Below are 14,547 nucleotides of genomic sequence, written 5' to 3'. Positions count from 1 at the left end.
CGATAGCGATCACGCGGTCGAGAAAAATATAGGTAGGGAGTCCAAATAAGAAAACGGTGACGTTTTGTACAGGTTTGGGGATGATCCGGACATGACGGTGACGACGGTCCGGGTCGGGTCCGGGACAACTTTTCGGACGCGCGCGCGAGGGGGTTTGATGCACTGAGCAGAGAGGGTATCAGGGCCTGGCAGTTAACAGCGGACTTTGCAGAAAGTTTCAGGCTGAGAAAAGAGAAGAGAGAAGGCCCGACGACTGTTTTCGGAGACCGAAAACGTCCGACGTTAGACCGGCTATACTACCACTATAGTTTAACGGTTGGGCTATCAAACGAGCTCCGAATGCGATGAAACTTGGCAGGCGACCTACTAACAACATAACAACACCACATGCCAACTTTCATCCCATTCCGAGAACATTTTCCGGCCACTTATAAAATACTATTTCGGACATGCCGCGGGCGCGTGCAAGTGTGTCTGGGCTTAGAACGGACAACAGACGAAACTGGGGAACCCGGACGGATGCAAGTTTTGAAAACATGATGATGCAATGCACATGATGACATGACAAGATGCAACACGCAAGCACATGACATGGCAACGACGTCGAATAACTGGAGGACACCTGGCGCAACGGTCTCGGGGCGTTACACGCCCCCTCGGGGAAACTCGAGGTTTGGTTTTAGTTTTATGGAGAGCTCATCTGAGTGTGCCCTGAGAACGAGATATGTGCAGCTCCTATCGAGATTTGTCGGCACATTCGGGCGGTGTTGCTGGATTTGTTTTAACTTGTCGAAGTGTCTTGTAGAACCGGGATACAGAGTCTGATCGGAATGTCTCGGGAGAAGGTTTATTCCTTCGTTGACCGTGAGAGCTTGTCATGGGCTAAGATGGGACTCCCCTGCAGGGTTTTGAACTTTCGAAAGCCGTGCCCGCGGTTATGGGCAGATGGGAATTTGTTAATGTCCGGTTGTAGATAACTTGAACCTAAATTTAATTAAAATGAATCAACTGTGTGAGTTACTATGATGGTCTCTTCTCGGCGGAGTCCGGGAAGTGAACACGGTGTTGGAGTAATGCTTGCCGCAGGTTGTTCTCTAGTTATTCGTTCGCGCTTTGCCTTCTCTTCTCGCTCTCTGTTGCGAACTGGTTAGCCACCATATATGCTAGTCGCTTGCTGCAGATCCACATATTTTACCTTGCCTTTCCTATAAGCTTAAATAGTCTTGATCGCGAGGGTGCGAGATTGCTGAGTCCCTGTGGCTCACAGATTACTTCCAAACCAGATGCAGGGCCTGATGACTCCGTTCCAGATGACGCGCTTGAGCTCAAGTGGGAGTTCGACGAGGACTCACGCCGTTACTATGTGTCTTTCCCTGATGATCAGTAGTGGTGCCCAGTTGGGGTGATCGGGACCGTGTCGCATGTTGGGTTGATCTTTTATTTTGGCACTATAGCCGGGCCATGAGTGATTGGATGATGTAATGATATTTATGTACTTTGTTTCACGTGGCGAGTGTAAGCCAACTATGTATCTCCCCTTGTATTATCTATATTACATGGGATGTTGTGATGATTTCCTAACTTGCGACATTGCATTCAATGTGGTTATGCCTCTAAGTCATTCCTCGACACGTAGGAGATATAGCCGCATCGAGGGCGTTACAAGTTGGTAATCAGAGCCATCCCCGACCTTAGGAGCCCCCATTGCTTGATCGTTTTTAGCAGCCGTTGTTGAGTCTAGAAAAATGTTTTGAGTCATTTAGGAATTATATATCAGAGAGTTTAGGAATTCTTTTTACTCCCCAGTCTCCTCATCGCTCTGGTAAGGCATCCTGACATAGAGTTTTGACTCTTCTCTTCTCAAATTTCACTAAAATAATTTTTGGATCACGTGGGTATCTTGGAATCATTCCGATGGATTTGTGACGGGAACATTGTTCTTGGTGCCTCCTGTCATTTAGGGGTTGTGGCAGTGTCCCGGGGAGTTGAGCTCTAAGGTATTGTCGTCACAATTTTATCGTTGCAGTTCTGGAATACCTGAGTTTCGTACGCCGACATCGAAAATCTCTTTTATGCAGTTCATTGGTGAGATAACCTCGACGCCACCCAGTACTGGGACGGGAGTTCGGGAGTATTGCCATAACTTGTATAACGGATGCTTTTCAGAGGTTGAGGTAGATGGTTTCCGAAGTTTTTCTCGGTTATGTGTTGAAGGATGGATACAGCTGGATGTAGGATTTGCTAGATTTGGGTGAGATATTATGCTTCCCCTGTATCCCCAACACATGATTGGATAACCGGAAAGGTTCGGGAGTTTCATAGGTGGGAATTCTTGTAGCTCTAGTTCTTCTTCCACGTATATTTGGTTCAAGATTGGGATTTCTTACCGAGTATTCGTTCTTGATCCATACCTTGTTGATTTATTCCTCTACCTAAATTCCAAGTGGCTTCTCAATTTATGGATATGTGACCATTTCAAGTGGAATACATTTGTTGATTTTGTTCGGATGTGAAGACTATATGTTGCAATTTCAACCCGCTTGATTCAGCTTCATTTTATCTGTCAATGTGCTAACGGATGTCACCCTCTTCAGGATGGCTCCCGCTAAGAGCAGCAATCAGAATCAGAATCAGGATCCGCCACCACCTCCCCCTCCTCCGGAGGCCTGGCAACCTGTGATGGCCGCTACCAATGCAAACACGCAGTTGATCATGCAAATTCTTCAAGAGCGCAACCAAGCGAACCAAGGCAACCAAGGCAACAATCAGAATCACTTTGCTACACTCAACCAGTTCCTTGCTAACCAGCCAAAGACCTTCAGTAATTGTGTTGAGGCAACTGATGCTGACGATTGGCTCATGGACTTATGCAAGAATTTTGAGTGCAGTAACGTCAGGCCTGAGGACTTTGTCAAGTTCGCTTCCTTCCAACTCAAAGACCAAGCTGCAGAATGGTTCCAACAGTACAAGGATTCCAGAGGAGGCCGTGTGATTACCTGGGATGAATTTCGTCAAGACTTCAAAGCTCATCATATTCCTCAGAGCATGGTCGAAAGCAAGCGTGAGGAATTCCGCAACCTGAAGCAAGGCTCTTTGTCTGTCTATGACTACAACAAGTTGTTTCAGAAGCTCGCCCGCTTTGCTAAGCAGGACGTCCCTGACGAGAAGAGCATGATATACCAGTTCAGGGGTGGTCTCAGAGAAGAAATCCAACTAGCTCTTGTTCTCTTTGAGCCCTTGAGGTACGATGAGTTCTACAACATGGCATTGAAGCAAGAGGCTGCTCAACTAAGGTGTGATGCTTCCAAGAAGCGAGTCAGAGATGCTACTCCTTCTTCCTCTACTCAAGTGGCCAAGCAGCAGAAGTATTGGCTTCCACCTCCTCCGTTCCGTCAGCCGTATCAGAAGAGCAAAGGTCGCAGTGGATCTTCCCACCCACCCAACCCTGGCTTTCAGAACAAGACTTCATCTCAAGCTCCAAGATCGAGTGCTCCGTATCACCGTCCGCTTTCAGAGGTCACGTGCAACAAGTGCCAACAGAAGGGTCACTATGCCAACAAGTGCTTCAACCAGAGGCGTCTCCCTCGTCCTCCTCCTGTGAGATCGGCAACTACAGCTGTGGTCAAGCATAACCCCAAGCACGCCAAGGTCAACTTGATGAATGCAGCTCAGGCAGAGGACTCGTCAGATGTCATCATGGGTAACCTTCCCGTTAACGATGTTCCTTCAAAAGTTCTTTTTGACACTGGTGCATCGCATTGTTTCATTTCCAAACCTTTTGCATCGAAGTATGAGTGCGATTATCAGTATCTGCAAAATTCTTTGCAAATCATGTCACCGGGCAAGCAAATGACAGCTAATTTCTGTGTCCCGGATATTACTATCATGTTGGGCGACTACAAATTTCTAGCTTCTCCTATTGTTCTGGGCGACTCGGATATTGATCTTATTCTCGGAATGGATTGGCTTTCTAAGCACAAGGCGCATCTTGATTGTGCTGCCAGGCAGATTCAATTGACTCATTCGTCTGAGGATGTAATTGTCTTTGCCGCTCGTGATGATACCATCCATTTGTTTTCTCTCAATGAGAAGGGTGAACTGGATGCCATCTCGCAAATTCTAGTCGTTTGCGAATATCAAGACGTCTTTCCAGAAGAGCTTCCAGGAATGCCTCCGCACCGGCCAGTTGAATTCGTCATTGATCTTGAGCCTGGCACGGAACCAGTGTGCAAGAGTCCTTACAAGCTCGGACCTGAAGAGTTGAAGGAGCTGAAGAAGCAACTCGATATTCAAGAGAGAGTGGGTCTCATCCGGCCTAGTTCTTCTCCGTGGGGTTGTGGTGTTCTTTTTGTGAAGAAGAAGGATGGAACGGACCGACTTTGTGTTGATTACCGTCCATTGAACAAGAAGACTATCCAGAACAAATACCCACTTCCCAACATCAACGAGCTGTTCGAACAACTCAAAGGTGCCCAAGTATTCTCCAAGCTTGATCTCCGTATGGGTTATCATCAGATTCGAATCCGTGAGCAAGATATTCCCAAGACGACTTTCAGGACAAGCTATGGTTCATATGAATACACTGTCATGTCTTTTGGCCTCGTCAACGCTCCTCCAACTTTCTCTCGCATGATGAACTTCATCTTCAACGCCTACACCAATGACTTTGTTTTGGTCTATCTCGACGACATTCTGGTCTTTTCGAAGAACAAGGAAGATCATGCCAAACACTTGCGTTTGGTACTCGATAAGCTGAGGGAACACCAGTTCTACGCCAAGTTCTCAAAGTGCAAGTTTTGGCTCGATGAGGTTTTTTATCTTGGGAATATCATCTCTGCCAAGGGCATTGCAGTGAATCCTGAGAAGGTGTCCGCAATTGTGAATTGGGAACCGCCTCAGAACGTGAAGCAACTCCGTAGCTTCCTTGGTGTTACAAGCTACTGTCGAAGGTTCGTTGAGAACTTTTCTAAGATCACGAAGCCTCTCTCAAATCTTCTCCAGAAGAACGTCAAGTACGTTTGGTCTCTGGAGTGTGACATTGCTTTTAACACTTTGAAAGAGAAATTGACTGCTCCAGTTCTGACTCCTCCTGATGAATCCAAACCATACGAGGTCTTTTGCGATGCCTCTCTCCAAGGTCTCGGTGTAGTGTTGATGCAAGAGAAGAAAGTTGTGGCTTATACCTCTCGCCAGTTGAATCCCAACGAGAAGAACTACCCCACTCATGACCTCGAGTTGGCGGCAGTTGTGCATGCTCTTATGACTTGGAGACATCTCTTCTTGGGAAGAAAAGTGGACATTTTTACTGATCACAAGAGTCTCAAGTACATCTTCACTCAGCCTAATCTCAACCTCAGGCAGACTCGATGGGTCGAAATGATTCAAGAGTATAATCCGAGTATTGAGTGTACTCCAGGCAAGGCCAATGTGATTGCTGACGCATTGAGCGGGAAGGCTTATTGCAACAGTCTGATTCTCAAGCCTTGTCAACCCGAGCTTTGTGACAACCCAAGTACAAGTGCTACCGCCTTGATGACAAGGATACTCTCTTCTTCGAGGATCGTATTGTTGTGCCCAAAGGTGATCTTCGTAAAGTTATCATGAACGGGGCTCACAATTCTCTCCTCTCCATCCACCCTGGGAGCACGAAGATGTATCAGGACCTCAAGCAGGCTTATTGGTGGACTCGAATGAAGCGCGAGATTGCTCAGTTCGTGAATGAATGTGATGTCTGCAGAAGAGTGAAGGCATAACACCAAAGGCCAGCTGGTCTCCTCCAACCTCTTGCCATTCCAGAATGGAAGTTTGACCACATTGAGATGGACTTCGTGACTGGGTTTCCAAAGTCCAAGCGTGGCAATGATGCTATATTCGTTGTTATCGACAAACTCACTAAAGTGGCTCACTTTCTGCCTATCAAAGAGTCTATCACTGCAGCTCAATTGGCAGAGCTCTATACCTCTCGAATTGTCTCGCTGCATGGTATTCCACATGTGATCTCTTCAGACCGTGGCAGCATCTTTACCTCCAAGTTTTGGGATTCCTTTCAGAAGGCCATGGGCACCAACATCCGCTTCAGTACAGCTTTCCATCCTCAAACTAGCGGCCAAGTCGAGCGTGTCAACCAGATTCTTGAAGATATGCTCAGGGCTTGTGTGATCTTCTTCGGCATGAAGTGGGAAGATTGTCTTCCATATGCTGAATTCTCCTACAACAACAGTTTTCAAGCAAGTTCGGGCAAGGCCCCATTCGAAATTCTGTATGGAAGGAAGTGTCGTACCCCTCTCAACTGGTCTGAAATCGGAGAACGTCAACTTCTGGGAAATGACTTAATCACATAGGCAGAGGAAATGTGCAAAGTCATTTGAGATAACCTCAAAGCAGCCCAATCCCGCCAGAAGAGCTACTATGATAGTAAGCACCGTGATTTGGCTTTCGAGATCGGAGATCATGTTTACCTCCGCGTCTCTCCTATGGAAGGTACTCGTCGCTTCGGTATCAAAGGGAAGCTTGCCCCTAGATACGTGGGACCTTTCAAGATCGTCAGCAAGAGAGGCGATCTCGCCTATCAACTCGAGCTCCCTTCAAACTTTGCAAATGTGCATGACATGTTCCATGTCTCTCAGCTCCGCAAGTGCTTGAAGACTCCTGATCGCACCGTCAACTTCGAAGACATTGAGCTCCAAGAAAATCTCTCTTATCGTGAGCACCCCATTGCAATTCTTGAAGAGACTGAACGCAAGACTCGCAATAAGTCAATCAAATTCCTCAAAGTCAAGTGGTCACACCATTCCGACCGTGAAGACACCTGGGAACGCGAGGATCACCTCCGTTCTGAATACCCGGCGTTCTTTCAGTCCTAGATCTCGGGACGAGATCCTTTTGTAGTGGTGGAGTGTTGTAACACCCCGGATATGATTCACCTAATTTGTAATCCAACTCTTGTCGTTTCTGGCGTTAAGTTATTTTATTTTCTCGGGTTCGGGTTTTTGTCTCTGTGTGTTGTTGTCATTGTCATGCATCTCATACCATGTCATCGTGTGCATTACATTTGCATACGTGTTCGTCTCATGCATCCGAGCATTTTCCCCGTTGTCCGTTTTGCATTCCGGCGCTCCGTTCTCCTTCGCTGGTCATTTGTACCTTTCTTTCGTGTGTGGGGATTAAACATTTCCGGATTGGACCGAGACTTGTCATGCGGCCTTGGTTTACTACCGGTAGACCGCTTGTCAAATTTCGTACCATTTGGAATTCGTTTGATGCTCCAACGGTTAACCGAGGGACCGAAAAGGCCTCGTGTGTGTTGCAGCCCAACACCCCTCCATTTTGGCCCAAAACTCAACAAAACCCTCTCCATCATCTAGAGCGTTCAATCACGATCGCGTGGCCGAAAACCGCACCTCATTTGGACTCTCCTAGCTCCTCCTATGCCTATAAATAGGTCCTCCCCCAAAATCCTCGCGCAAACCCTAGTCCCCTTCGTCTCAACGCGCCGGCAGACATTTTTTCGTCTGCCCGGACATGTCCATTTCCACCCCGCCGCCGCCACTTGTCGCCGCCTGATACGCCGCTGCCCGTGCCCACATCGCCGCACCGCGCGGGCCCGCAAGGCCCGTGGCCGGCCCTCCCGCCGCCCGACTGGGCCGAGCCGCCCCAGCCGGCGCCGCCCACTTCTTCCCCGTGTCCGGCCACTCCGGTCGTCGCGCCGCCTCGCCGACCGGCGCGCCGCAAGCCGCCGCCGACCGCCGCCCCTCCTGCCGGCCACGCCGCCACTCGCCCCCGCGGCCGGCAACGCCCACGGCCACCCGGGCCGCACCTCCTCCGCCCCGCCGAACTTCTTCTCCGGCGACGCATCCGGCCAACCTCGGGAACCGCGCCGCTGCTACAGTGCCCTTGGGCCAGATCTAGATCTAGTTTTCGGATCGGTTGACTTTTTGCCCCGAAACCCTAATTATTTTGCTATGTTCGTCGTGTCATATCTCCGCATCCGTAGCTCCGTTTTGGGCATATAGCATATCAAAATGTTCATCTCAGAGAGTACATCATTTCATATCATTGCATCATTTTCATTTGAGTTCATCTTGATGCCCAAAATGCTGTTGGAAGAGTGCTATTTGAGATAATTGTCAGATCTGCTGCTCCAAATAGCTATTTGTCATTTTTGCCATGATTATTGTGTGCATGATATGCCCCTGAGCTCTACATGAGTTTTGTTATATGCTTTGCCGTCTTTCCAGAGGTGCAACCCATGTATTTTTGTGATGTGTGTGGTGACTAGCACAAGCTAGCAAAGTGGGGCATTCGTTAATGCTGATTTCAAGGACTTGATCTGTTTATATCATTATGCCATATGTTCATGTTGTTTCCTAGTGATCCGTGCCTCTTTTGAGGATGATCAGTAAGGATGATTTGTTAATCTTGTAGTGCTCTATCCATCCATGTCTTTGTTTGCAATTATGGAGCACCCTAGCTTGAGTCAAGCGAGCTCTACTTTTGCTATTTCGTGAATCTGGGCAGATTGTCTACTTGTTAGCGATTTTGCCGAGGATGTTGTAGTTGATCCATGCATGCTATGTTATTGTTCTTGCAATGTCTAACTTGTATAATGTGTATTCTTGATGGGTGTATGCTTAGATTGCCATGACTTGCTCTGTAGTGAGTGCATCAAGCTCGTAAACATGCCTACTTGATATCTGTTTTTGCATGCTCCAGTTTTTCACAAAGTCTGTGATCTGATTATGTTTTTGCCATGTTCACATGCTTGCAAATGTATTTTCTGATCCCTTTTGGCTCAAGGTCACTAAGGGACTTTTGTTAAGCTCTTTGAGTAGCTCCATGCCATGCTTTACTTTGCCATGTTCAGGCCCTATAGCATATAGTTTTCATGCTCCAAAGTGTGCTATCTGATCTGAAATTTCAGACAAGTGTTAATTTCACTAAGTTTGAAATCTGTTTACTAAATGCAGTTTTGCCATGCTTGTTTGAACCTGTTAATGGATGAATTGGCTGTAGCTTAGTGTTCATCTTTTGTTAAGCATCATGATTTGTGTCGGGGTGAACTGATCCTCGAACACCTATGGGGCCGGCGGACCGGACCCCTTTCGGTTCGGCGGGGGGCGGAGATAGCACGAAGAGCAGATCGAGGCGAGGCACACGAGCAGTTTACACAGCTTTGGAGCTCTCCGGAGAGATAACACTCCTACTGCTGCTTGTCTAGTTGTATTATCTGGTCTTCTTGCTCTCGAGCGAGAGTGTATGATGTTTCCTGTGCTACGAATGAATCGAAGCCGATTGTCTGAGGCTCCGAACCGAACCCCCTCTACGTTGCGCATGGGCCTCCTTTTATACGCTAAAGGGGTCACCGACAGGTGGCAATTCAGAGGAGGGTAAAAACGTAAAAAGTGAGATAGTTGGTACAGTTGCTTGTACAGTGCACCCTACCTAACCCTGACGGCAGGGGACAAGGGCATTAAATGCCTGTCTGAGTCGCCCGAACAGTGCAGAAAAGGACCGTTAGGGGCGCCACCGTTCGCCACGATGGCGATCTTGTCAGCTTCGCATGCCACTGCGCATCGCTGGCTGCACAGCCTCCCGCCACGCGCGCCCGGAGAGTTCCCCAGAGCGACACGTTGGTGGATGCGCTGGAGCATGGGCGTAGAGTGTCCGCCTGCCGCGGCAAGCGCCTTGCCGCTGTTGTTATCTTGCCGGGTCCAGAAGCTCGTCGCTCACCGGGCCCCGGGGTACCTTGTTTGGCCTTCCCGGCAAGCTCCTCTTGCCGAGGGCTTGCTGCCTTGCCGGAGCGCGTGGCGCGTCGCGGCAAGTTCCTTGGAGCGCCTTGGTTGGCCTTCCCGGCAAGCTCCTCTTGCCGGGGTCTTGTCTCCTTAGCTTAAATACTTTGTTCTTGGATGACTCCAAGGGAACCTTGGGGGATCTTGGCGTTCGCCCGGCAAGCCTTTGCCGCGGGGTGCTGCAACTGCCCGTGCACAAGTTCGGGGTACTAGGGTACCCCTATTCTAGTACACCGACAGGAGCCCCCGGGCCTGGGCCAGACACGGTGCCGAGCGCTGTTGGGCCAGGCCCAAGACAGGGCACGGGCACACGCGGGCTGGACGCCAAATCTTGTTCCATATCCACCGCACTCTCCCATAACGGCACGCGTTGAATGTGGCATCGTGGGAGAGATCGTGGGTGGTTGTTTATTTGGAAGGCCGAAACGTCCGCCCCGTCCCTCTTTATAAGCAGAGGAAACAGGGGCAGTTCGTTCCCCCTCGCTGGTTGCTGCTACTCCTTCTTCACAAACTCCGCCGCTCCCCCCTTCTTCTCGAAGCCGAGAGAGCAGCGTTCCCCCCCCCCCATTGCCACCAGCATCACCACGCCGTCGACCTTCTCCACCACCTCCGCCATGGCCCCGAAAGCCGACGAGGGAAAGGGCGTGAAGTCGGCCGAGGCGCAGCGGCTCGCAGCGCTGCGGAAGGAGCAGGCGATCTTCACCCCCCAGCTCGGCGTGCAGGAGCTGAGGGAGTACTTCTACCTCTTTTGGGCGACGGAGACGCGTGCGCATCCACGCACGAGGGTACTCCCGGCCGCTGCCTCGGAGTCGGCTCCAAATGGGTACCCGTTCTTCCCGCTATTCTTCTACTGCGGGCTCTGCCCGCCCTTCTCGGAGTTCTTTTGTGACATTATGAACACGTATGGCTTCCGCCTCCTTGACTTCACCCCCAATGCTGTCTTGACCATGGCAGTTTTCGCACACTTGTGCGAAAACTTTGTCGGAGTCCACCCTAGTGTAGCCCTTTTCCGCCATTACTTCATGCCTCGGGTAGAGAGAGGAGAGCCGCTTGCCGGAGGGATTGCTTGGATCTCGAGAGTCGGCAAGAAAGATGTGTACTTGGAGGGTGAGCTCCGCAGCAAGTGGGAGGAGTGGAGAGCGGAGTGGTGTTGGATCGTCGAGGAGGATCTGCAGCCCTTCACCGCCGTGCGCCAAACTCCAATAGTGCGCGGCAATGACTGGAGCAACGTGGCCCCGGAAGACGAGAGGCTGAAGATCGCCATCACTAGGATTCTTTGTCTCAGGCTTTCCGGGCTCAACGTAGGTGCTGTCGGGGCAGATTTCCTCCGCCGCCGCATTGCACCCCTGCAGGAGAGGAGGAGGCCCGCCTGGGAATTCAAGAATTCGGCGGACATCATGAGGCTGCGGCCGGGCCTCAACTACAACTTCACTGTCTTGGAGTTGGATGCAATGCTCTTGGAATTATTCAAACGTGACCCCCAGCACCCATTCACACTGCCGAGGGGCGTAGTTCCTTTGTGCAATAACTCTTTGCTTGACCGGATCCGCGCCATGATGCCGTTGTGCGATTCACACGGCATCGTCCCAACTTGGCAAGAGCCTGCGGATGACGTTGTGCAAGCGTTCTTCGACACCTTGGAGGAAGTGCCGGTCCGCGCCGACGAGCAGAAGAGCCTCACCCGTGACACCACCGACGAGGAGCTGCAGCTCATCGCTACTAGGGCGGAAGAGGCAGCGGCCGCAGCTGCTGCGGGTGTGTTTGGGTTTACTGTGGAGGAGGCGGAGGCTGCAGAGGCGGCAAACCTTGCCGAACGCGCGGAGTTCATGGGCGAGGAGGAGCCTGCCAGTTCCGAAGCCGAGTCGAGCGAGGCCGGCGAGGAGGAGGCTGAACCTTCAGAGAGCTTGCCGCAGGCGGAGCCCCCGGCCCCTCCAAGGAGGCGCCTTCGCAGGGCTGGGGACGCAGCGGGGCGGCAGCCGGCTCCACAGCCCCCGAGCCGCTCGACGCTCTCTACCGCGGCAAGCAATGTTGCCGCGGGAGCGCCTCACGCAGCAGCGACAACTGGAGCGGGATCTTCCCAGGCCACTGCCACTGCCCCCGCCAAGCGGGCAAGGGATCCTACTCCTCCACCTCGCCGCACCGGAGGAGGGCCGGACTTCGATCTTTCCGCGCTCAGCTCCGACGAGGAGGAAGAAGAGTGAGTTTCTTTGGTGCTCTTATAATCCTTCAATCTTGCTGTTTATATCTTGTATCTGATTTGCTCCAATCTGGACTCCTTTCTTTTCAGAACACTGGCCCAGAGAGCGGCGAAGAGGGCCAAGGCCGCGGTGATCGTCATCGAGGATGACCCGATCGTGTTGGCAGGAGGTGGGCCCGAGACCACCTTGACGGACCCGGCAATCACCCCTCGGAGCAGCCCCCAGCGCAGCCCCCAACGTAAGTTCATAGTTTAGCCTTCTGCTGCCGGGCGCGCTTGAGTGCTTTTTCCTTTGTTGATATCTTGCTTGTTGACTTGTGCAGGAGCAGAGCAACCTCATCAGGAGCGCCCGGAGGCCGGTCCCGAAGTGCCACCTGCTTCGACTGCGCCGTCAAGGGAGGAGTCCCCGGCAAGGGAGCGCTCTCCGGCAAGGGGGGACTCTCCGGCAAGGGACGGTACTGCTGATCCTGCGGCGACCGAGGCCGCAACTGAAGATCTTGGCGCAGGTAATCCATTTGCCCAAAAACTTTCCCTTGGGTTCTGCTTCTTCTGTTTTTCCTTTCTTGGATTTTTTTGATTGATTTTCCTCCCTTCTTCGTTCTTCAGACCCATCTTCGGCTGAGCCAATGGAGACAGAGGGCGCCGGCGAGGAAGGTGCCGGTGTTGATGAGACCGCCGGCGAGGAGGCCGCCGGGGCTGCTGCTGCGGAAGCCGGCGAGGGGTCGGGCGATCGCACTGATGACCCTGAGGCCGCAGGAGCGCCGGGCGCTGCACCGACCGCCGAACCCTCTGCCGCTTCTGCGGAGCCGGGCTCCGAGGAGCCCCAGCCCGGCGCCTACTTGCAGGCCGGTGACAACATCTTCATCAAGCTACCCTAGGCGTCGAGCTCCAGGGCGCCGGTCGAGGGGGAGACTTTTAACGGGGAGGTGCTCGCCTCTGCTGGACTGTCATTGGTTGACGTGCCCGGCAGCAGCAGCGGCGAGGCTGAGGAGGAGGAGCTGCTGCGGAAGCTGCTGTCACTCTACCGCACCCGGCAAGCCAAGCTGGCTTCCCGGGAAGCGCTTGTCGCGAAGGCGGGAGTTGACATGGAGAAGCGCGCGGAGGAGCTCAGGGGACAAAATCAAGAAGCTCTCCGGTCCCTGGCGCAGGAGCGGGAGCGAGTAGACGAGGAGCGCACGGCCTTTCTTCTTGAGAAGGCCGAGGCTGAAGAAGAACAAAGGCTGGCTGCCGAGAAGCAGTCCGCGCGAGAAGGTGAACTAGTGCAGCGGAAGGCCCACCTCGACAGCTACGAGGAAGAGCTTGCCGAGCGCGAGCGAGCACTTGGCGGGGCGCTCAAGGAGGCAAAGGATGCCGCGGCAACTGCAGAGGCCGCCAAGAAAGAGCTAGAGGAGAAGGTGGCACAGCTGGAGGCCGACATTGGGAAGAGCGGCGAGGAGCTTGTCGCGCTCAAGCGTGAGCGCGAGAAGGATGCTGCCGCCCACGGTGAGCTGCAAGGCCTTCTCGCTGAGAGGGGCAAGGAGCTCAATGCCGCCAAGGATTCCAAAGCAGACCTGGAGCTGAAGCTGGCCACGCTGACGCAGACGCTGGAAGCCGTCAAGGAGCGGGAGAAGACCTTGTCGGAGAAGGTCAAGGCTGACACGGCGCTGCTGGAGAGCATTGCAGTCACCCAGAACTCGTTCAGAGACACAGTGGAGCACTGGACCGAGGGTCTGGTGAACACTGCCGCCGTCATCAACGAGGAGCTGGCGTAGCTGGGGATGGAGGATTTTGGGTATCCTTCCGACGAGAGCCTTCAACCCAGCGCCAAGCTCAGCCTATTCTTCAAGGGTGTGGCGACGGCACTCCAGTGGCTCCGGGAGAGAATCCCGAAGCAGCTGGCCGACGAGTCGCGCAAAATCTGCGCTGGGGTTCTCCAGAAGGTGCTGATGAAGGTGGCCTTCCGCAACCCAGGCCTCAGCTTCACCAACGTCCTCAGGTCCTTGCCGCCTGACGCCGATCTGGACGCACTCAAGGCCCTTGTCGCACCCATTGTGGACAAGGTGAGCGAGATCAAGAGAGTCGAGGGCGGGCGCGTAGACTAGGCCGCCTATTTCTTCTTTTCCCTTGTCGCTGCTAATCATGTTATGAAAACAGTCTGTTAGAGCTGCGACAAGTTATCTTTGTAATATAACTTTATTTCTGTTATCAATTGCAATGTTATTTCCTCTACTAGATTCCTTCCTTTGTATGTTTTTACCCTACGCTTTTAGGGAACTTGTCGGCGCAGGCGCCCGAGCTGCGAGCGCTGAGTGCGGAACTTCAGCAGCCTGCTGGCGGCGCTGCTTCCGACAAGAAGCCTTGTCGCGACTAGATGCAGCACACTTAAGCTGTTGAGCGGACTCGAAACAAAGTAAGGGCGCAACTAGCCACGAGTTGGTTCCTCCGCGCACAGGTTTTCCATACAAAGCAGGGTCGTTCGAGGAAGATAACCCAAAAATTTAAAAAGAGATTGCTCAAACTTTGGCAACTTAGCTTTTCTGTCATTTGCTTCCCGGTAAGGCAAGTCTTTGCTTGAACGACGCC

This window comes from Triticum dicoccoides, chromosome 4A (assembly GCF_002162155.2).
Source record: "Triticum dicoccoides isolate Atlit2015 ecotype Zavitan chromosome 4A, WEW_v2.0, whole genome shotgun sequence".
Lineage (NCBI taxonomy): Eukaryota > Viridiplantae > Streptophyta > Magnoliopsida > Poales > Poaceae > Triticum > Triticum dicoccoides.
This window is presented reverse-complemented; position numbering follows the sequence as displayed.